Below are 23,928 nucleotides of genomic sequence, written 5' to 3' on the forward strand. Positions count from 1 at the left end.
ATGCATCATTATTTCTGTAAAAACAGGCTATCTTCTGTAAAGGTAGATAGTTCATTTTACTCATACCACTATCATGAGTTACATTGGTATTCAAATCAGTATTACTATAAACAATTTTTATATAGAAACAAAAATTTTAGGTAGTTGGTACAATGAAAAGAAACTAGGCAATGGGTTTGAGTTGTACCATTTTTTTCTACCAATTAGTGTTTAAAAATGTATGAGCCTCAGTTTTCTCATCTTTAGAATAGGGGTAAGAATACCTATTTCACAGATTTCTTTGAGGATTATATGAGATAATATACAGAGGTTATCAGAAAATTTGGCATATAATAGAGGTCTAACAAATGAATTTTTTTCATTCTATAACATGCTTATGCAAACTGCTTATGTTTTGAGACTGATGTTTATCTTTGCCAATAACATTTTAACCTGAACATGTATTGCCACATGTGTCAAACAGGAAAAGGTTCACCTCGTTTTTAATAAGGCTGACTCTGATAGGCTAACATGTACTAACTCTGAAGTCAACGAAGCTGACATTGGATTTCTGATGGTGACAATTATTTTATTTAATATAAGCCTTGACTACCCATGATTATTATGGCTTCTTAAATCAACACAATTAACTTAATGACACATTCACAGGTCTATAATGTCCAGGGTTGGGTGCTACATGATCTAAGCTGTATCAGGCAAGCATAGCACTCCACTTGAAGGGAGTTACAATCCATTATACTTTCCTCTATTTTCAAAACTTAAAGACAACCTGGCTTCATAGTCAAGGGGTCTATGGCAGGGATTTTCATGTATGTGTATGTTGGTATAACACTTCTTCTGTCGCTGAATTCACCTTTCTGCAGAGGAACTGATTTTATGTGCTTTAAATGGGGTTGACTATACAGAATCCAACCCCACCCCAGCCTCAGTCGCCTCAGTCATAGGACTTTATGGCCCAATTTACAGACTCCTTTTCCTGAGCACTTTAACTGGTTGAGAGCCTCTCCACTCTCTGGCAAATTTCCTAAACTATTTCAAGGAAAAAAAAAAAACACTTTATTTTGTAACTTGAAAATGAATCAGCATATGCTAGGACATTAGATATTAATATTCATTGTATCCATTATCCAGAATGCCTTATTAATTCCTTCTCAAATAAAACTGTTTAAGTGAAGACAAGTCAATAAAACTGTGTGACTAGGAAGTGCTAGACACTTCTTCACAAAGTTGTCTCAAATCCTGAAGAGTCTACACAGCCTATTGAACTTCATCTCATTTAGTTACAGTGAGGATGTCTAGTTGAAAAATGGGCAACTCCTTCAAATATAAGACCTATCTCAGAATATCAATTTTAAAAATGTACATTTACATATTAAATCTGGAGAAGTGGGAAGCACATGAACAAAGCAAAATTGTAGAACCTTATAGTGAATGGAAGGTAGCAGCCCCTGCAAGTTGGTATTTTAATAATGTATGACAAACACCAGCAGAATCTATTATTTACATGAGCCTGCCTGACATACATTTGGAAAGTGGGCTGTTCAGTAAGAAAGTCTAAGTAGCTGGGATGTGCTAGGTGTCCACAACACAACCGTCTTTTACTGTTCATATTTCCTATTCTTCTCAGATGAGGTGTTGTAAATTATACTTCAAACATCCAGAAATATTTTGAAGACTTGTCAGGAGTAAACATTAGCCGGTAGCTGATAAATAAGCTAATACTCATTGATATTCTATGTTAAACACACACACACATTTGTACAATTTGTTAGTACAAATTATAACTCTTAATACAGTTAAGAGGTAGATAATATCATGGCCACCCCCTTTTAAAGATAAAGATAATAGACACTAAAAGTCACATGTAGAGAGCATGATCTGGATTTGAATCTGTGCTGTGTGATTTTAGAAACTGGGCTCCTAACCTTATAATAACTGATGTCCTTCCCTTCACAGGGAAATAGCAGGTCATGGTAGCCATAAGGACACATTTACCCTAAAAACAAAAAAAAAAAAACCAAACAAACAAAAAAAAAGGGACACATTTACCCTGATTTTTTTTGCACTTTTTTCTCCCCACTCCTAACTAACCCAAACCAAGTTCTATAAAACTTTAGCTCAGGGCGCCTGGGCGGCTGGGTGGTTGAGCATCTGCCTTCCACTCAGGGTGTGATCCCAGTGTTCTGGGATCGAGTCCCGCATCAGGCTTCCCATAGGGAGCCTGCTTCTCCCTCTGCCTAGGTCTCTGCTTCTCTCTCTCTCTCTCTCATGAATAAATAAATAAAATCTTTTTAAAAATATAAATAGAGTAATCCAGCAATATTTTTAACGTCAGAATGTGAGAGTAGAGGGAGGAAGGGAGGGAGCAGTGGGAGAAAGATAGGTTAGAGGGAGTAAAGGAAACATACATAGAGACAGAGCCAGACTTAATTTTCCACTTATTATTAAATAACCACTTTGCTTTGGTTAAAGAATAACTGAGTAACTTAACATTCTTCCACTACCCCCCTCCACTAAGTGCAGTAGTAAAGGGTTTCAGGCATAGAACGAACCTCACATACTTATACCTAAATAAAATAAATAAAAATTAAAAAAAAAATACAACCATACTTACATATAACAGTTTGATTCTTTCATAGTTAGTTGTTCTGGTTGTCCCTTTTATAATATAACTTTTAAACCATTTTTTAAAAGATTTTATTTATTTATTCATCAGAGACACACACACACACACAGAGAGAGAGAGAGAGAGAGAGAGAGAGGCAGAGGAAGAAGCAGGGTCCATGCAGGGAGCCTGACATGGGACTCTATCCCGGGTCTCCAGGATCAGTCCCTGGGTTGAAGGCAGGTGCTAAACCACTGAGCCACCTGGGCTCCCCCTTTTAAACCATTTTTAAATGGTTTAAGCCTCATAAGAAGTTACAGAAGAGGCACAGGTTATTGTGTACCTTTTACCCAGCTGCCCCCAATTCCATCCTCCATTTTTTTTTTTTTTTTTTTGTACGAGAAAAAGCAAATGATCACTTTATTTCCCAATCTACCATCTGAAAAGCAGGGAAAATAATACTTGTGCAGAACACACACCACTGGCCTGCAAGGTGGCTTCACTGCATGACTCTTAAAGAAGCTTTGAGCCGCACAGTGAAGCCCTGGACTTGAATGTTAAACCTGCTGGCAAACTGCCTGTGCACAGCATGGTCTTCTTCATGGGTGCCAACAAGACTTGGCCTCATTGAAAAAGAAAAATAGCTACGCCGATCTTTGTGGCAAAGTTTTTGAACACGTAACTGAATTCAATTAAGACAGGAAAAAGGATTTGCCCTAATACATGCAGAATAAAAAATCTTTGTTTTCATTTTTTTTCTCCAAAGAGCTCACTTTTCTCAAATGAGAAAAGACATTTCGTTTAGTGTAAGGAAGATGGATTGTAATAAGGAAAACTTAAAAGGCTTTGTATCAAGACAGATTACATTCAAGAGTAATATTTAGGTGATGGGTTAAGAGAACAGCTGGCACAATGAAGGCCTCAATGTGCAGCCTGTGGCTGAAAAGAAACTGAAGACCATTTAATCATATGGACATTGTGTATTTTTCAAGAAATAAAACCTCCAATGTTGCTTTTCCCAGACTAAGGTTAGTGAAAAAGCTCTGAGACTGTTTTTATTACATTGGGCTCTCAGCCCAGTTTTAATCACCATTAGGGAAACAGGGCTCTGACCAGGATAGTATGTTTCACTTTCAAGATAGCTAGTGGTAAGCAGCAATGTATTTGCTAAATTATGGCCTGAATTATAAGAGAATGAAAAAAAAAAAAAAAAAAAAACATTGTGGGAGGATTACTGTAGTTTGGCTATTTTACTTTCTTCTGTAAATGAGCCTCTCTCTTTAGCATCTGTTTACTGAGATGCTTAATATCAAAGTCAGAGAGACAATCTTAAGTCAGAGGTCAATGGACCTTATTCCCAACTGTTAATCACTTTTAGAAAGACACAAGTCTTATTTCCAAAATTAGAACCTACAATTATATTCTTGGAGAAGCCTCAGCTGAAAATTCATAACAGTATTTTTTTAATGCTTGTTTCTTCCAGAGGCTTTTTCCTCTATCTTGGAAGATAAGAAAAACTTGTTTCTTGACCTGCAAAGTTCTAACTGTAACAAAATATATTCAATCTAAAAGGATAAAATCATTTTACCCTTGAAAACATCTTCTATTTTGAGGAAGAAAAAGTTTTGTCTACTTAAAGCCCAGCATGTACTGACTGACTTCATGTTAATTCATGAAGTAATTACTTCATGTAAGCAAGCTTACAACTTTCCTAGATGATCTTCATAGAAAGATCTGGAACACTGCTACATTGTGACCCACCCTATTCATCTTTTTTGTACTTAGGTACTTAGAATACTTAGAGTTCTTGTAAGTTGAGATAATTACATAGCATTAAAGTCAAAAGTGTGTTAAAAGACAGGTGAATGTATACATACAAAGGTTGATACTTATTCAGAATTGATACATAAAAGCCATAGTTTAAAAAAGCGTGGTAGTTGTTGTTGTCTTTAATGGATAGGGATAAAATCAGAAAGATGGTTGTTTCCATTAGAACCTAACAATACTGATTTGACCCCTGGGTTGTATTTCACTATTCAACATAATTTCTGTTTATAAGTTTAGGGAGGCTTTTCCTTTCAAATATACCCTTGGTCAAAATAAGAATATACCTATGAAAGATTTATTGCTGGGGTGCCTAGGTGGCTTAGTTGGTTAAGCATTTGCTTTCAGCTCAGGCCATCATCTCAAGGTCCTGGGATAGAGCCCTGAGTTGCCTCAGGCTTCCTGCTCAGCAGGGAGTCTGCTTCTCCCTTCCCCTCTGCCCCTCCCCATCCCACCCCACCCTCTCTTTCATAAGTACAAATATATATAAAAAATAAATAAACACTTATTGCTAAGTAAATATTATTTTTCCCAAATGTTATAAAATATTGTGCCCTCAAGACAACTGCAAAGGAGTGGGAATAACAAGGGACACTTGTAGTTGAATTGTGTGTGCAGTTAATAAAACTGCATCCACAATTTTTATTTTTTACAGTCAATAAAACACTAAATCCTACAAATATGTATTTTTAAGAACTGATTAGAAAGTAATTTTACGTTCCCTGACTTGTGATTTGTCTATGGCATGTGCATATACTATAAGCACATAGTAGGATGTTATCTCTTTTATGTAAGCTTCATAAAAAGTGGCTTAAAAAAAGTGGCTTAAAAAGGTAGCATAAAAAAGCAAACTGCTTTTCCATAATACATTGTGTTTAAGGATATATATAGCTATAAATCAACTTTCCAGTCTATAGGACCAAAGAAAGGAATAGAACTAAACTCACTCCTTTTTACATACATAAAAAATTGTTAGGTAAGGAGAAATATGCTTTCTACTAAATGAAGAATAATGTAGTGAAAAGCTATCACTTGCAAAAAAAAATGTCTATTTTAAATTGTATCTAAAATCATCTCTGTTAGGAGGAAGAGGATATATCATGACCAAACTGGACCAAGAAATTCGATTGAATTGAGAAAATGATCTATATTCTCTTCATCCCTATTTATAGTTTTAAACTATATGTAACTGGGGGCCTGGGTGGCTCAGTCAGTTGAATGTCTGACTCTTAATTTTCACTCAGGTCATGATCTCAGAGTTGGGGGATTGAGCCCCACATCAGGCTCTGCATTCAGCACAGAGTCTACTTGGCCCTCTCCCTCTGGTCCTCCCCGCCAACCCCCAAATAAATAAATAAATAAATATATAAATAAATAAAATTTTTTAAAAAAATAAACTATATATGTATTTATATAAGCCTAAAGTTATGATTTCCATGCATTTTACTGCTTGTATAGTAATTACTATTTTACATGAAAATCACCCATTTCAACCTCCAACCACTGCTTTTTCCTAGTATTTTGTGATTTACTAAAGCTACATGCACATTTAATTTTTGTAATAATATGTGCATATATTTGTAATAACATAATTTGTAATATGTATATAACATATAAAACATATACTATTTTGTAATAACATATATAAAATACACACCTCCCCTCTCTCCTTTTCATAACAATACTGATCTCCAAAGTGAGCAATATTGAAGATGACACACAGAGTATAATGGGAAACCATTTGTCAGAAACCAATATTAAGAATCCTTTTCCTATAGATTATGCTTTTTTCCTAGGTTACTGGAATAATTCAATAATGACTATTTTAGAAGCTGTGTGATTGTCTTTCTATCACCCTGTGTCATATGAGTTATATGAAGGACTCATAATTTCCCTTTCTGACCAAAAAAAATTTTTTTTTTAGCTGACAAAACAAATGCATAATGTCATTGTCTTCAGGCACTTACCACATTTGGCTCCACTGAATTGCAGTGACTTCCTAAAACCTAGATCAAAGTTAAGTATATCTGCAAAGATCAAACCACAAATCAGTTGTAACCAAAATTGCTTTGGTTTGTCTCCTGGTAGAATGCCCATATCTCAAGCTCTCCTTGGGTTAACCACTATAGAGTGCATCTAAGGTAATGAGTACTCATTTCTAAATTTGCCTCCCTCGATTGGTTCAATGTCATATAGCGCTTTGAATCAGGTTTGTGAAATGTGAGTAAAGTGCGGGTGGTGTATCCTCAACTGGTGAAACCAAAGAGAAATAGTAGGGCAAGGATTGCATGGGGTGAATAAATGCAGGAAGCTGGAGAAACTACTAGAACTGATGAATGAATTCAGTAAAGTCACAGAATACAAAACCAATGTGGAGAAATCTGTTCCACTTCTATACACTAATAATGAAGCACCAGAAAGAGAAATTGAGAAAAACAATCCCATTTACAATGCAGATACCTAGGAATAAACCTAACAAAAGAGGTGAAAGACCTGTATTCTGAAAACCATAAAGTAGTGATGAAAGAAATGAAAGACAACACAAAGAAATGGAAGGACATTCCATGCTCATGGATTGGAAGTACAAATAGTGTTAAAATGTCTATATTACCCATACCAATCTACAGATTTTAATGCAATCCCTATGATAATACAAACAGCATTTTTCACAAAACTACAACAAACAATCTTAAATTTTATACGGAAGCACAAAAGACCCCAAATAGCCAAAGCCGTTTTGAAAAAGAAAAGCAAAGTTGGAGATATCACAATTTCACTTCAAGTTCTATTACAAAGCTGCAGTAATCAAAACAGTGTGGTACTGGCATAAAAATAGACACAGAGATCAATGGAACAGAATAGAAAACTCAGAAATAAACCCACAATTATGTGGTCAATTCATCTTCAACAAAGCAGGAAAGAATATACAATGTGAAAAAGACAATCTCATTAACAAATGGTGTCGGGAGAACTGGACAGTTACCTGTAAAAGAATGAAACTGTACCACTTCAAAAAAAAAAAAAAAAAAAAAAAAAAAAAGAGGGCAAAGAGGGCAGCCCTGGTGGCGCAGCGGTTTAGCGCCGCCTTCAGTCCGGGGTGTGATCCTGGAGTCCCGGATTGAGTCCGGCATCGGGCTCTCTGCATGATGGAGCCTGCTTCTCCCTCTGCCTGTGTGTGTGTCTATGAATAAATTTTAAAAAAAAAAGAAAGAAAGAAACTGGACCACTTCTTTACACTACACCCAAAAATAAACTGAAAGACCTAAATGTGAGACAGGAAACCATAAAAATCCTTGAAGATAGCTCAGACAGTAATGTCTCTACATCAGCCATAGCAACATTTTTTATATACCTCTCCTGAGGCAAGGGAAACAAGAGCAAAAATAAACTATTAGGACTACATCAAATTAAACTCTGCACAACAAAGAAAACAATCAACAAAGCTAAAAGGCAATTTACGGAATGGGAGAAGATACTTGCAAACATTTGATAAAGGTTTAGTATCCAAACTATATAAAAAAAATTTATAAAACTGAACACCTAAAAAACAAATAATCCAATTAAAAATGGGCAGAATACATGAAAGATAGTTCTCCAAAGAAGACATCCAGATGGCCAATAGACACATGAAAAGATGCTCTAAAAAAAGAAAAGAAAGAAAAGAAAAGAAAAAAGAAAAAAGAAAAGAAAAGAAAAAAGAAAATAGATGCTTTACATCACTCATCATCAGGGAAATGTAAATCAAAACTACAATAAGGTGCCACTTCACACCTGTCAGAATGGCTAAAATCAAAAACACAAGAAAAAGCAAGTGCTGACCAAAATGTGGAGATAAAGGAACCCTCTTGCACTGTTGGTGGGAACGCAAACTGGTGTAGCTACCGTGGAAAAGAATATCGAGGTTCCTCAAAGTTAAAAATAGAACTATTCTATGATCCAGTAACCACACTACTGGGTATTTACCCCCAAAATACAAAAAAAAAAAAAAAATGAATTCAAAGGAATACATGTACCCCTATGTTTGTAGCAACATTATTTATAATAGCCAAATTATGGAAGCAACCCAAGTATCCATTGATAGATGAAGGGATAGAGAAAAATGTGGCGTGCGCACGCGCACACACACATGAATATTCAATGATAAAAAAGAATGTAATCTTGTCATTTGCAATGACATGGACAGAGCTAGAGAGCTATTATGCTAAGTGAAGTAAGTCAGTCAGAGAAACACAGATACCATATGCTTTCACTCATATGTGAAATTTGAGAAATAAAATAAATGAGCAAAGGAAAAAAGAGAGAGAGACAAACCAAGAAAGAGTCTTAACTATAGAGAACAAACATGGTTACCAGAGAGGAGGTGGGGGGGAAGGTGAAATAGGTGATGAGAATTAAGGAGAGCACTTGTGATAGAACTGGGTGATGTATGGGAAAAGATGCAATAAGCTGGAAATACTATTATTTTCTCCTAGTGAAATCTTAAAAGGAAATATGCAATTCTACTTTTAAAAAAATACACGCTGTAAAATACTGTGGTATAAATATGTTTGATCACTGCTTGACAAAGTTTTAAGAGAGTAATTCATAATTTTAGTTTTGTTCTGATATCTTCTAATTTATTATTAGTTGCTTCATATCTTAGCCCTTTGTTAAATACATTATAAACTAGTATCCCACACTTTAGAGCGCTCTATTAAGAATACTTATATCTTTTTCCTTATAAGCCAAATTGTCTTAGAAAAGTAGACAACTATTCTATTGTATTTTTTTTAAAGATTTTATTCATTCATTCATGAGAGACACACACACACACAGAGGCAGAGACACAGACAGAGGGAGAAGTAGGCTCCATGCAAGGAGCCTGACGTGGGACTCGATTCCTGGATCCCGGGATCACGCCCCGGGCCAAAGGCAGACGCTCAACCGCTGAGCCACCCAGTGTCCCTATTCTATTGTATCTTTATGTCTATTGTATTTCTTGTCTATCTCTACCTCCAGGTACAAAATTTAAAATTAAGATTCAGACATTTGGGAGTGATAGACCATATTAAAGTCATGCAGGCCCCTTTGAAAATATGCTCAATTAACACAGAATCCTCGAGTATATGTTACTATAGCTCCTTCTACCACCTAGGCCCTACTGTAGCCTCTTCCCCCAAGTCCCTAACTCTGTAACAAACAGATTTTCATTAATTAATTAATCTACATTAAAATACTCAGAAGAATGAAGAAAAAAACATTACCACTTGTAAATAAATCTTCTATGTCACCAAGTAGATTAGTTTAGGATCATTTCTTTTCCTCAGCAAAAACTAATTATTGAACACCAAGAGCTTGTGAATTACTTGTAAAACATGTGGAATTCACAGATGAACAAAACATGGTCCCAGGTGGTGGAGACAGACCAGACCAAACACACCACAGTACCAGGTGGGAAGTACAGTAACAGCCACGGTAGGGACAATGTTCTGTGACACCTTGAGGAGGGTCTGAGTTGAGCTGGACCAGAGAGCAACGCTCTGCTCCTGGAACTCAGACTTCAATACCAGCTATCAAAGGTCTTCATCTGATGATGAGAGAATCAGAAGAATTTAAAAATACACATATACATAAAAATAACCTGGAACACATTTGCTTGACAACTGCCGATCCACTAATTTTTGTTTCTATAAAACAAAACTGACTAGAGGATCTCTAAACTTCCTTCTAATTCAACGTGAGGATTCTAGTAAGTAGTATCATTATTTTTTTTTAAGTAGTATCACTATATTGTACAAATTCAGTCATCTGTTCTTGGAGGTAAAACAATGACAAAGCAATAATAAATTAGCAGTAACTTTCAACTGAGCAGTCTGAATCATAATCATTCATAACGGTTACATAATTCTCTGCTTCCCCCCCCCCCCCGCTTCTTCCCTCAGAGTTTTAGGGGCAAAAACTCATTAGTAATTAGGGTTTCACTTCTCTTTCTTTCATAAGGAAGAGCCACTTAAATGTTGATGCCTTTGTCAGTAATTTGATAATTACTTTCAATCTTTTGGAAACAAAAAGCACGGACTGCAAGCTTTGACTTTTCCTGAGATTCACACAGCCCTATGGGTAAGGAGGGTTACTTTATTCTTTTAAAGATCTTATTCATTTATTCATGAGAGACACAGAGACAGAGACAGAGACAGAGACAGAGGCAGAGACATAGGCAGAGGGAGAAGCAGGCTCCCTGTGGGGAGCCCTATGTGGGACTCGATCCCAGGACCCTAGGATCATGACCTGAGTCAAACGCAGACCCTCAATCACTAAGCCACTCACATGCCCCAAGGAGGGTTACTTTAGAAGTCCAATGTAACTCAGAACTGGTTCTGCCCATTGGCACTCTAGCCTAATTGAAGTCAAGAATGTTGACTACTTTTTTTAAAAAAAAAGATTTTATTTATTTATTCATAAGAATCACAGATAGAGGCAGAGACACAGGCAGAGCGAGAAGCAGGCTCCATGCAGGGAGCCTGACGTAGGACCTGATCCTCAGACTCCAGGATCATGCCCTGAGCCAAAGGCAGACGCTTCACCGCTGAGCCACCCAGGCGTCCCCTGACTACTTTTCAACATGGCATTAATATACCTACAACAATCTTAAGGGACCCATTTTCTCCTTAATATACTTAGTTGCTGATTTAAATCCCTGGCTAATGGTCCAGACACACACTTGCTCTGAAGGGCATCAATAATGATATCCCAGAGGCATTCCAAGTGAAAATCAAAAACTAAAGCCTACATAATATGTATCTGACTGTTTTTCATAACATATCTACTCTATTAACCTACTGGAAAATCATTAGGATGAAAGGGGGTAAGGAGAGCAGCACAGCTGACTTTGAAACCTCTTCTAGCCATAATATTTGACTTTGTCATCTTTTTTAACATAGCAGTGAAAATGTGCTATATCTAATTTGCATGAGCTTCTGTTGAACTTTGTAAAGCCAGAAAAGCCTTTAGGACTTTTTAAATCCAGAGCTCCCAATGCCCTGTGCAAGTGGTATTGGCCCATAGGATGGCATTCCCTTTCCGTATTTACTTTTGGAATCCAGGCATCTCTTCTTGGAAGAAAATGGACAGAACTGGGGAGAAGGTGCCTCTCACCAATCTTAGAGTTGAAAGTACACCTTGGATGAAAGTCATGATGGAGACAGAACAACCGAGGATGTGGGTGGGGCTGAAGTTGAGAAGCTTTTGCAGAGAAAGACAGGGTCTCATCCTGATTAGGTTTTTCTATTACCCACTGTGGTTCAGTGACATTATCTGCTTTAAAGGGGTAAACATGCATCTGTGTGCATGCTCATGTGCATACACAGGGAGAAGAAGGGGAATTATTGAAAAAAATGTTAACTGAGTTTCTTCTCTAAATAAGGCATAAGAGAGGTCTACAAAGGGGGATAAAGTATGTGTAATTACAACATAGCACAAACTCAAACTGCTAAAGATGACACATTAATAATATGCCCGACTGGATAAATATACAAAAGCACTTTGCCATATGTAATTTTTTTTTTGCTTTTAAAACAGTGCCAAGGGGGCATTGCTCATCTACATGACAAGCTGTTTCCAATGATCATCTTCTCATGCACATCATCTGCCTCGCCCAAAGCATTGTTTGGATTTTCACTTCTTTCAATTACAAGTGTTTAAATTCAAACATGCCATACTAATTCTGAACACTGAAGATCTACTATATTAAAAAAATATGGATGACTAAGGTCTGAGAGCAAACATATGTGTTTGATGCAGCAAAGCATAATAAAACTGGTAGGTGGGCTCTTGAGAATGTAGGCCCACACTGGAACGGAAACTCACAGTTCTTAAAAACTTATTATAAGCCAGGCACTCTCACATTTACTATTTCATTAAAGCCACTACTTGCCAGTGAGAAAAGAATTTAATTTTCCATTTTGCAAGTGAAGAAATGGAATGCATTGAGTTAGGATAACATAGCTAGTAAGTGGAAATGCTGGAATTCGAATCCTAATGTGTGCAGCTGAAAGGCAAATTATCTCTATAATACTCATCTGCAAGCATGAGGTAATTTGCTTAGGCAGTTCTTAGCCTGGGTAGGAACCAGGGCACTGAAGTGTGTGTGTATAAGAGAGGGAAATAGAGACAAAGAAACAAGGAGACAAAGAGTCTGCATGTGAAGGGAGGAAGCAGCAGGTGCAGCGGGAAAGCAGAGAAAGGATAAAGAGTGGAATGAGCCTATCACTGCTTTTTCTCTTCCTAAGAGGTGGAAAGGAAAAGAAAATAGGGCCCATTAATCAGCAACTAAGAAAAGTATACTGTACATAAGCTTACTTGAGTATGGTCAAAAAGAAGTTTTCGTTTTTAAGTAAAATATGAAAAATTAGGTCATATTAGAAACATACGAAAGAACTAAGGTTATTCAGCCTAGAGAAGAAGACCCAGAGATGGGGCACAGTAACTGTCTTCTCATCCATGGGAGCAACCTTCCTATGGCAGACCATCAGACAAATCATGAACATTTAAGGGAAGAACTTGCAAAATGACCAAACTACAGGAAGACAAGACTTGATACTGAGAAGCTCTTTCTAGCAATGAGAAAAATGTGTTAGGCTGACTTCAGAGATAATGAGTTCCTTACCACTGGAGGTATTCAAATAAGGCCTGAATGAGTTCAGGTAATAAATTTGCTTAAAGGGGATCCATGCCTAGGAATTGAACAAGATGATATCCAAGATCTCTTCCAACTCTTGGATTCTTATTTAGAAAATTCCATGATCTGATGCATTCTGTGGCTCACAGTGTGGTCCTGAAAATATCATCTTGGATATTACCCTGGAACATTCGGAAGTAACATATCCTGGAAGTTCAGAGCAGCAGAGAAATGTTCCCACATGTTAGAAGCCCCGGGCACTTGGAGAAGTCAGATGGCTCTAAGTCCCATCCACATTGCTTGGCTGCCCTGTGCCTCTGCTTCCTGTTTCCTCACCTACTAAGTAAGGGTAATACATACTCAGATCAAAGACATCCACATGGTTTAATTAGATACAATCTGTAAAACCCTTTGGCTAAAGTACCATATCATTATCGTTGGTACAGTTCGTAAAAAACACAAGAACCATAAAACCTGTGAGGCTGAGGACTGAAAGGATTCAGTCTCAATCAACTGAATCTAAAGTTTTATGTGATTAAAAAATACTGAACTGAATAATCCTCCGTGTGACTTTTCAGTTTTCTTAAGAACTCAATTAGCTGGCTCAGAGAGATAAGACACAACTAATAATCACATAAAGCTGGCCCAATATCTTAGAACACCTCTAATGAGAATGAAGATAAAAGTTCACTCTTTCAAGGACCAAGTACCAAACCCCATTATGTACAAATATAACAAAAAAAGCAAAAATCCCATTTTCAAACTGGGGATAGGGTTGAGGTTAGACATGCATGCAAATAATATGGTGCAGAATGTCATCACTGTCATAAACGAAGTATAAACTGGTTGCTATAGTCAATTCTTAATTCTTTCATTTAACAAACTTTATAGTGCTTCCTGTGAGCCAGACACCATTCTAAGTGTTTTTCATTTAATATAATCCGCAAAACAATCTAGGAGATAGGTACTATTACTGCCCCTAGTTTACAAATATGATAACTGAGGCACAGCAACATTAGAAATTGCACACAATGAGATGTGCATCGGGGGTTATACTATATGTTGGCATATTGAATTTAAATAAAATATAAAAAATAAAACTATTTTTGAAAAAGGAAAAAAAAGAAATTACGCAGGTCTTGTGGCTAGTAATTGTCAGAGCAAAGAATAAGCCCTAGCTCATTCTGTTTCCAGAGTCCATGTTCTTGTCCTCTTTTTTTATCCTGACTTTTCTATCCAGACAAGAGAGAGTGAAAGACTCTTACTTCAGGGGAAATGCAAGAAATGAATCAAGTATTTTAGTAATAAGATCCATATAAGATTTTGGCTGGTAGAAGGGGAATAAAATGGCACAACAGAGAAAGAGAGAGTAGAATAGAAAACGTATGATGAGAAAAATGTAAAGGAGAAGGAACGGTGGAAATTGGTGTTAGTTTGGGTTGGTTGGAGATGAGGGTCCAGGAAAAGCAGCAGGGAGCGATAAACTAAAAAAAAAAAATAGGTTTACAAAATTATAAGTAGTCTTCATTGATATGTTGTTGGAAGTTAGAATTTATTGTTTAAGAACTGACAGACATTGGAAGTGACTATTCAGGAGAGTGACAGAGTTGAGGATGGCATTTAGAAAATCTCTGCTGGCATCAGTATGTAAGACAAATTGCTGGTGGTGGAAACTGAACAGAGATGTTCCAGTAAAGAAGTGATGACACATTTTTAAAAAGATTTATTTATTTATTTTAGATAGAGAGAGTGAGGGAGAGGGACAGAGGAAGAGAATCTCAAGCAGACTCTGTGCTGAGTGTGAAGCCCAAGAAGGCAGGGCTGGATCCCAAGACCCTGAGATGGTGACCTGAGCTGAAACCAAGAATCTGACACTTAACCAACTGAGCCACCCAGGTGTCCTAGAAGTTTTGATACTTTTATAAGAGAAACAGAAGGCCTGAGTAAGTGGGGTGGGGATAAAAGTGTAATAATATATAGCAAAGTAGAAATGACACAACTTGAACAAATAAATACAGAGGCAAGGGATAGGTGCTGCTCCGTCAGAGTCTGGATGGCAGGGTGGACGTGTAGTGTAGGAGAGGGTCTGGAGGAGATGGTGAGTTCTCATGGGAGCATACTGAGCTTGAAATATCAGTGGAACATTCGGGGAAAAATGTCAACTGGGAGCTGGAATTCAGAAGGCTGGGCAGGGACGGGAGGTCTAACACCATGGACCAACACAATCTTAGATCCCACCTACTCTTCAGGCCTTCATCCCTCTCACCTGGTAAGGTAGCAGATAAGCCTTTTATTTTGAAGACAGCAGGAATTTGATTTCTTGGCTTATCATCAAGTCATGGGTGAAGCAAGTTCTTTTCAACCCTGCTATTTCTGAAACAAAAACCTTCTTTAAGGTTTTCATGGAAAAAGAAATATATAGCACTTAGATAAGACCATCAGTCAGATGATTCTGGCTTGAATTTTTGCTTCATTATTCCTTCATTAAATTACCATTTCAAGGTCCACATGTCTTCATCTGCAAAATGGGTATTAATGCCACAAGATAAACTCTAATGGTGTATATAAAGCATCTGGTACCAAGTAAGGCCCCCAATAAATGTACCTATATACTGAACATTTATTATGGGCCAGGTACTCTGAGGCAATCTTCACAACCCTATAGTAAAGGTATTTTTACGAGCCTCATTTCACAGATAAGGAAACTAAGTCATAGAGTGCTTAAGTAACTAGTCCCAGTTCACATTTCCTAAAACATTATTTTAGGGGGAAAAGTCAGTCTAGAATAAGTGGTCAAGATGACTTAAAGTTACTTTGAAAAAGGAATGTGAAGGGTGTAGACAGTGATATGCAGGTGATCTCTGGATCAGGGGCTAATACTGGAGATCTCATGATATTGGGTGGCAAAGGCAGGCACTAATAGCTGATAGAATCTCATTTTATTCTCAAATATTACTCTACAAAAAACTGACACAGAATCTGATACAGAATTTGTAATAGTATTCCTTGACTAAATAGCATTTCTTCAGAAGTATTATGAGACTTTTATAGGAACCAGCCTGTTCAAAGTTGGATGATATCTGCATTCATACATTCAGTCTCAGCTTTAGGTAATTTGGCAAGGAAATGTTCTTCGTAGGCTAAATTAAGTGGCAGCATTTCTGATTCTTTTTGATCCTTTGTCCAGTAGTCTTAACTGAGTCTAGATATGAGAAAGACCTAGGCCTTGAGCTTTGAAGAGGTATCACCATCACACTGCTCTTGGAAAATGATGCATAGTCCATTGATATACCTATTCTTAAAAAATTACAACTTCAGACATCATTAGAACAGGAAAAGGCAAAACTCCCAAGAACTGACATATATCTAAGACCTAAGGGCATTTACCAAATAAATTACCATTTAGACTGACATGGAAGCCATAAATTATAGTGTTGTGAACACTACAAAAGGAAATGAAATGTAAGTTAAAGGCCAAATAGTTTTATATCCTAGAGTGGAAAAACTATTATTGTTCCTTGCAATAACTGAAGATTATTAGAATGGAAAGAATTTTAAAAACCCCAAGTTTACTTTTCAACATGTGCCCTCTTTATAGTCATGTAATTAGCTTAGTTTGGAGGAAGCAGAGCAGAAACTCATTTTCTGATTTTTCACTCAGTGCCATATTTTGTGTGTCCCTTTCTTAGAGTGATAGTGACTACAAGTTATGTTATATGAATATATTTTGTCTTTGAAAATGTGAAGAAAATATTTATAGCAAATGATATATTAGTCACCCCAATGATAGATTACTCATCCATATTTTTTATTCTATTTTGAAAGGCCTTGACTGGTTTAGTTTATTTTTCTTTCACTACTTTTTTTTTTTAATTTCTGGAATTACATAACTCACATTTTTTCTAAAGAAAATAAAATAATCCCTAAGTCAATTAACCTCTCTAGACCTTAGTTCTAACTATAAAATCTAATTATAAAAGGAAAAGAACGGGATTAAATCTTCTCTAACCCCCTTCTAGCTCTATGACTTTATTAACCCATGACCTTTGGAAATAACTGAAGTGCCCAACAGTAGAAAATGGTCATAGTCCATCCATATGATAAAATGCATGCAGCTTGGAATAAAAATTTTATGACATGACATGAATAGGATAAAGCATAAAACAGTCTATAATTATTCACATACAATTATAATGATCTGTGTGTGTGTACGTATCCACACACAACTATGGAGTCACACTAATAAAAAACACTTTTTAAAGAAATTGTTACAAAATTATTCCAGTTGTTAGGGAAATAATATAATTTTAATTTGTCTTTCTATTTACAAAATTCTCTAGTTGTCCATAATGACCTTATATGGTAATATTAGTAGACAAAAGTATTTTGAAAAAAATCTATGTCTCTGTAGCCGTTCATATAAGCTGATTTTTTTAACCTGGGCATGTATATTGTTAAAATATTAGTGATAAATACAGGGTAATTAACTGAATGTAGGATAGTTAATTGAATGCTGGATTAGGCCAAATCAATCACTACTGGAATCAACAAATAATGTATAATTTACTATCTGTAGAAGTATACCTGTTTTCCAGGAAAATTGAAATAGAAATAATTCTTTCAAGAACTAAAATAATATCTCCTCCCTCAGGTTGCTCAAACTTCCCCTACCCTAAACAACAAACATCATCTAATAATGTTATCAGAAGAATCTGTCAGCAATCACTTTTTCTTCCTCAAGTAGCATTATTTGAATAAATCTAAGCTATTTCTTTAAAACTATTTTAGTTAACCACATGTAGGGATTTTTGCCACATTAATTCAAGGGTAGGGAATAGATAGTTATAAATACCTAAACAAATTTATATTATTTTCAACCAAAGTAGTCATGCCAACTCCTTCTCAGAAAGAAGACTAAAATTAAATTAAAATTGTCAACAAGGGACAAACTAGGCCTATCTTGGTACTAAAATGCAATAATTAATCTATTTCAGCAGGTCACTTCAATCATTCATGAAATTTGGAATGGCACAGAGTGCAGTCCCAAATTCCAGACTTGTTACTCTAGACAGATCTGCTGATGATACAAAACAATAGACATTTGCCCTCATCATTCGTTAAACGTTCCTGAACTCTGTGATTTGAGCACCTGTAATATTCATCACGTCCAGAATCAGATGTCTCGGAATGACAGAGATGTTTGTAAACATCTAAATCTAGAAACCGAGGGCAGCCTGGGTGGCTCAGTGGTTTAGCGCCACCTTCAACCCAGAGCCTGATCCTGGAGACCTGAGATCGAGTCCCACGTCCGGCTACCTGCATGGAGCCTGCTTCTCCCTCTGCTGTGTCTCTGCCTCTCTCTCTCTTTCTATCTCTCTCTGTGTCTCTCTGAATAAATAAATAAAATATTTTTTAAAAAATTAAAATAAATCAAGGAACTGAGAAATAGTTTAACAGCAAGCAATCCCTACATCAATAATTTTATTTACTTCACTGAATCTAGCCACTAATTTGACTCAAACTAATAATATTTTACAAACATTCAAACCTTCAATAAAAAGGCATGTGTAAAGATAAAGCAGGAAAAAGAACTAATAGTTGTTTAGTTATATGAAATATATATACATATATAGTAATCTATTATAGATTGTTTCAATTCTTTATTTTAATAACAGTTTTAAAAAATGGTCTTATAGTAGATGATGCCTTGTGAGGTAACTGGAGACTCTAAATCTAATCCTAGATTTACATACGTGGTTTTTGAAATAACTCTGATTTTACTCTTATCCTATGCAATTGAGTTCTCTTTCTGGATTCTAGTTTCCTCGGTCGTGAACTACGAGCATTGGTGTCTTGGTACATACATTTTTGAGATTTTTTTTCCATTGTCGATATAAGTGCATCTCATAAAAATCCAAAAAGAGGGATCCCTGGGTGGCGCAGTGGTTTGGCGCCTGCCTTTGGCCCAGGGAGCGATCCTGGAGACCTGGGATCGAATCCCACATCAGGCTCCCGGTGCATGGAGCCTGCTTCTCCCTCCGCCTGTGTTTCTGCCTCTCTCTCTCTCTCTGTGACTATCATAAAAAAAAAAAAATCCAAAAAGAAAGAATAGGTTAAAATCTGTTTTCTCCTCAGAGAGTAATCAGAAAAGGAAAAACATTTTCAGGGCATCTAGGGGCTGGGGGAAGTCCAGCCTTACTTACAAGTGGATCATAAAGCCCTAAGGGGATTCTTTGTTAAAAGGATACTTTTTGTGAGACAATAAAAGTTAAGAAATGGTAGGAGATTGATTTCTATTATTTTCTATGAAATAAAACATAGTGGTCCTAGTGGAACTTGTCAGAACAAATTTTAAAATACCATATTACTACGTGAAAAGTAAGTTTATGGTTATAGAATGACTATATAAAGACATAGTATAAAAACCATTTTCTCTATACTTTCATCCATCTCTCCTGCTTTTCCTCATTCCATCATTTATCAAATAACCATTATGATATAGATGTTGAAAATATAGAGATAAAAGACACATTGTTGCTTTCAAGTTGTTTACAAGTGTGTGTGTGTGTGTGTGTGTGAGAGAGAGAGAGAGAGAGAGAGAGAGCAGGCACATGTGAGAGTATGAGGGGTTGATAGACAAGCAGGAAAGGAAGCAGACAATTACACACAAGTTCCCTGTAACTGAGAGAAGTCAGGTTCCCAAAAGTCACTACGCTAAGATGATTTATAGCTGACGATCTTAAAACTAAGTTGAAACAGTGTCAGAAAATTTAAGTAATCTCTTAAAAATACATTTATGCTTATTAAACCAAACAACTAAGAACAAAACACTAGCAAAATACTGAATCAATGACTTCATCTCATATTAATAATAATTTTTAATTAGCAATAATTAGCAAAACATTTGTGGATGAGAACATCCAGAATAACAGGTATGGTGTGGCCTTCCAATGGTTAGTGCTTCTCTGGTTTTTTTGTTTAGTTGGTTTTTGTTTTGTTTTGTTTCTTGAGAGAGAGTGAGAGCCCATGTATGGGGCTGAGAGGCAGAGGGAGAGGGAGAGAGAATCTTAAGCAGGTTCCAGGACCAGCACGGAGCCCAAGGTGGGGCTCAGTCTCACAACCCTGAGATCATGACCTAAGCCCAAATCAAGAGTCGGACTCTTAACCGATGGAGCCATCCAGGCGTCCCACTTCTCTGGTTTCTTGACCAGGAATTAACTTCTTCAGTCTATTGGATCCCAGATCCTAGGGTCTATTGAGCTCTCAGAGATACAAAATAGCATACATGCTTGCAAAGGTTTTTGGTAATTCGAATAACAGAGTTTTGTTTTGTTTCAAACCTCTAGCCCAATCCTTGGATTCCATGGTATTATTTCTTCCTGTGTTGAGTTCATTACAAAGACCCTGTGCTTTATACCCTTTTTTCAAGGATACTACTAGAGTGCATTTCTGAAGCCTATTTTTGCCTCCTGTATTTTTCTTGATCGTGTCCAGGAAGTCCTCTTAAAAAAGTCTAACCATCTGCCATTTACTTTACTTCTCTTTTCTATATCCAAACACCAGTTTCCTCTTTCTTTTCATTTATTCTCAAAAAGAAAATTAGGATCAAAAGTTTAATGGTTGCCCAAAATTAAACAGAAGTAAAATCCATGTTACCAGGATTTTCTATAAGACAACTCAAGATAGGAGAGGAATCACAGAACAGTTTGGCAAGTGTGATGACTCATAAAATAAAAATAAACCCAAGGTGCTATTGAGACTCTAAGAGCAACTAACCTAGAGAGAGAAAAGCAAGGTTTTTCTGGCAGGTGGTAGCTGGCCAAAATCTAAGATGGAAAGCAACCAGAGGAAAAGGGGCAATCCTGGAGAATAAGGTGTAAGGGGATGGAGATGTATAAAAACAAAAAGATCAATGACCAAATATGGAAGTTCAATACAACTACAAAGTGGCAAAAGAAGACGCTAGAAGACCAGAGGATCAGGGATCAAAAAAATAAAACAATAAAGACATTGCACTAAGAGTCTATTAAGCTAAAAATCATAAGCAGGGAAATTATTTAAAGCAGTGATGTACAGGGCACCTGGGTAGCTCAGTCAGTCAGGCATCTGCCTTTGGCTCAGGCCAAGATCCCATGGTCCTGGAATAGAGCTCCACATCAGGCTCCCTTCTCAGCAGGGAGTCTGTGTTTCCCTCGTCTTTTGGTCTCCTCTGTGCTCACCCATGCTCTCTCTTTATCTCTCTCTCTTGTTCTCACTCTCTCTCAAATAAATAAATGAAGATCTTTATTTTAAAAAAAAAGGCAGTGAGGTACAACTGAACTTTCTGCAATGATCCAGTACTGAAATTATGTGAACTGGTGCTGTCCAACAGAGCTTTCTGAGCTGTCAAATACAGCAGACACTGGCATATGTGGCTATGGAGCACCCGAAATGATGCAACTGAGGAGTCCAATTTTAAATTTTATTTAATTTTAACTCATACTACTTATATTCAAATTTAATAGCCACTTGAAGTTAATTTTGGACAGCATACATTTTTGAACAAATGCTTACTTTTACTTTGAATGATTATGAATGGTTTTCTAGCAATAATAATTAAATTCATTTAATAAACACATTTTTGGAGTATTACAATGAGTTTTTTACTTGTTTTTACTTTCAAGTAGAACTAATTTGTATCTTTAATGTTTCTACTTTTTAGTCAGCCATTTAAGCAATTCTACTTACCACAAATAGATAAAAGGAAATTTGTTATTAATTAGTTAAAAAGTGAAAGAAGAAACAAAGAGTAAATACAAAAGGAAGAAAGGAAACTATTCCTTCACAATTCACCCAGATCTCAACTACTAAGAGAATTTTTTCTCCCTGCAATTTAAGACACCTGAGTCAATTTATTGCACTGTAGTGATTTTCTAGGGCAAACCAACATTCCCATTATGAAACCAGTATCCACACCCAAAAAAACCAGTTTGTTCTTTTTCAAACCACTCATGTTGTTTTCCCCTGGTTAGGTACAGCCTGACATAGACTGTCACTGAGAACAACATTAGTCACGCATTAGTAATTCCCATACATTATGATGGCTAATTTCTTTCATCTATTTTATATATCTCTAACTTCATTAAAATTATTATTTTAAAATTTATTGAGAAAACTATGCACCAACTAAACACACACCATTGAAATATCACACTTGTACTCACAAGTAAAACCCTGAGACAGAATTTCCAAAAAGAAGAATTAGATTCTGAGTTGAGAAAATCTGGTCTACTTATGTGTATATCCAAGTATTTGTTTTTTATAAGGATAGTTGAAATCACAAAATATCAATCTAGGTATGGGTCTGTATTGCTCATTGAGGCTATGGTTACTGGGCAAAGCAGATAAGGAGGGTCTAAGACTGGGATATATTCTTCACAGAGGTGGGACGGTTTTAGATACTAAACAGAGGTTCCATTGAACAGTCAAATGTAATAATCCAAGATCTATAGGACATTCAGTGCAATCCTGTAGACATGAGGAGTAGGGTCCAGAAGCCCCGCCCAGGCAGTGAACATGAGAGAAGTTTGGCAACGAATTTCAGTAATGTGACTGTCCTGCAGGGCAGAAATAAAGGACCCCAGAGGCAAGAGAGTCCAGGGAGTGTCATCAGAATGCTAGAGTAGAAACCAAGACACAAGAATCATATTAGAACGCCAGATATGTAATCGAGACAACAAGATCAGGCTCTGCCTGGAGGACAGGATGATGTAATATTGAGACATAGACTGATGACTTAAGACGCTCCTCTATCTTCCAATTTAAACCAAGTTTTGTCTTAAACATTTGGGAATGGAGAGATACTAGGAGAGTATCTGGTGGTCCTAGAGAGTTACAGAAAGAAGAAAATGCAGAGAAATTAATGATAATAATAGCTAGCTCTGGCAAGCACTTAGCATGTGCAGACACTGTTCTAGGGCTTTCCGCGTCTTGCCTCATTTACTCATTACTTGTCTCCCAGTATCTCTTATCATTGTTACCATCCCCATTTTACAGATGAGGAAACAGAGGCATAAGAGGTAAGTAATTTACCCAAGATTACAGCTAATAGAGTGAAGCCATAATTTAAACACAAGCAGTCTCACTTACTCATTCTCTGAATCACTCCATAGAATACTAGAAAACAAAAATGTCTTATGGAGGTAAAATGAATTGCACAAGTAGCAATAGCTTGATTTAGATTTGTTTGTCATGCCATTTTGTTCAATAATTATTTGTCAGATATTACCCTTAGCTATTCTAAGAACTTTACATACATTAAATCATGTAATCTTCCCAATGGCTCTATGTGATAGGTTGAAGTATTATCCCTAATTGACATGTGAGGAAACTAAGATATAGAGAGATTCAATAACTAACCCAAAGCTACTCTAGATGCTACACTCTTAGCCAGTATCCTCTACTGCTTTTCAGGTAAGTTTGGAGGGAGCAGTGAATGCATCATACACCTTTACGAGACTTTCGATATGCAGGGATAGCATGTGAAATTGGGACCTAAATTTCCCAGGTTTGAACTACAGAGCTCTACCCATATGAATTATTATTCTGATTGGAAGCAAACAAGATAGACTTTGGGGGAAATTTGTGATTCAAAATATCTTTTAGCATGCCCCAAATCCCACGTGCTTCATTATTCAAATTCAGTCACCCAACCATTTAGCCAATCTCAACCATTTCTCAATGGGCAGTGTGACCCTTGAGTGTGAGTTCTAGTTACTGAATGATTTATAAGGGCTATATTTTGGTTGACATTACTCTGTACCTCTGCTTCCCTGTTTCCCTTGCTTCCAATATTATTTCTACC

This window comes from Vulpes vulpes, chromosome 16 (assembly GCF_048418805.1).
Source record: "Vulpes vulpes isolate BD-2025 chromosome 16, VulVul3, whole genome shotgun sequence".
In the NCBI taxonomy this organism is placed as follows: domain Eukaryota; kingdom Metazoa; phylum Chordata; class Mammalia; order Carnivora; family Canidae; genus Vulpes; species Vulpes vulpes.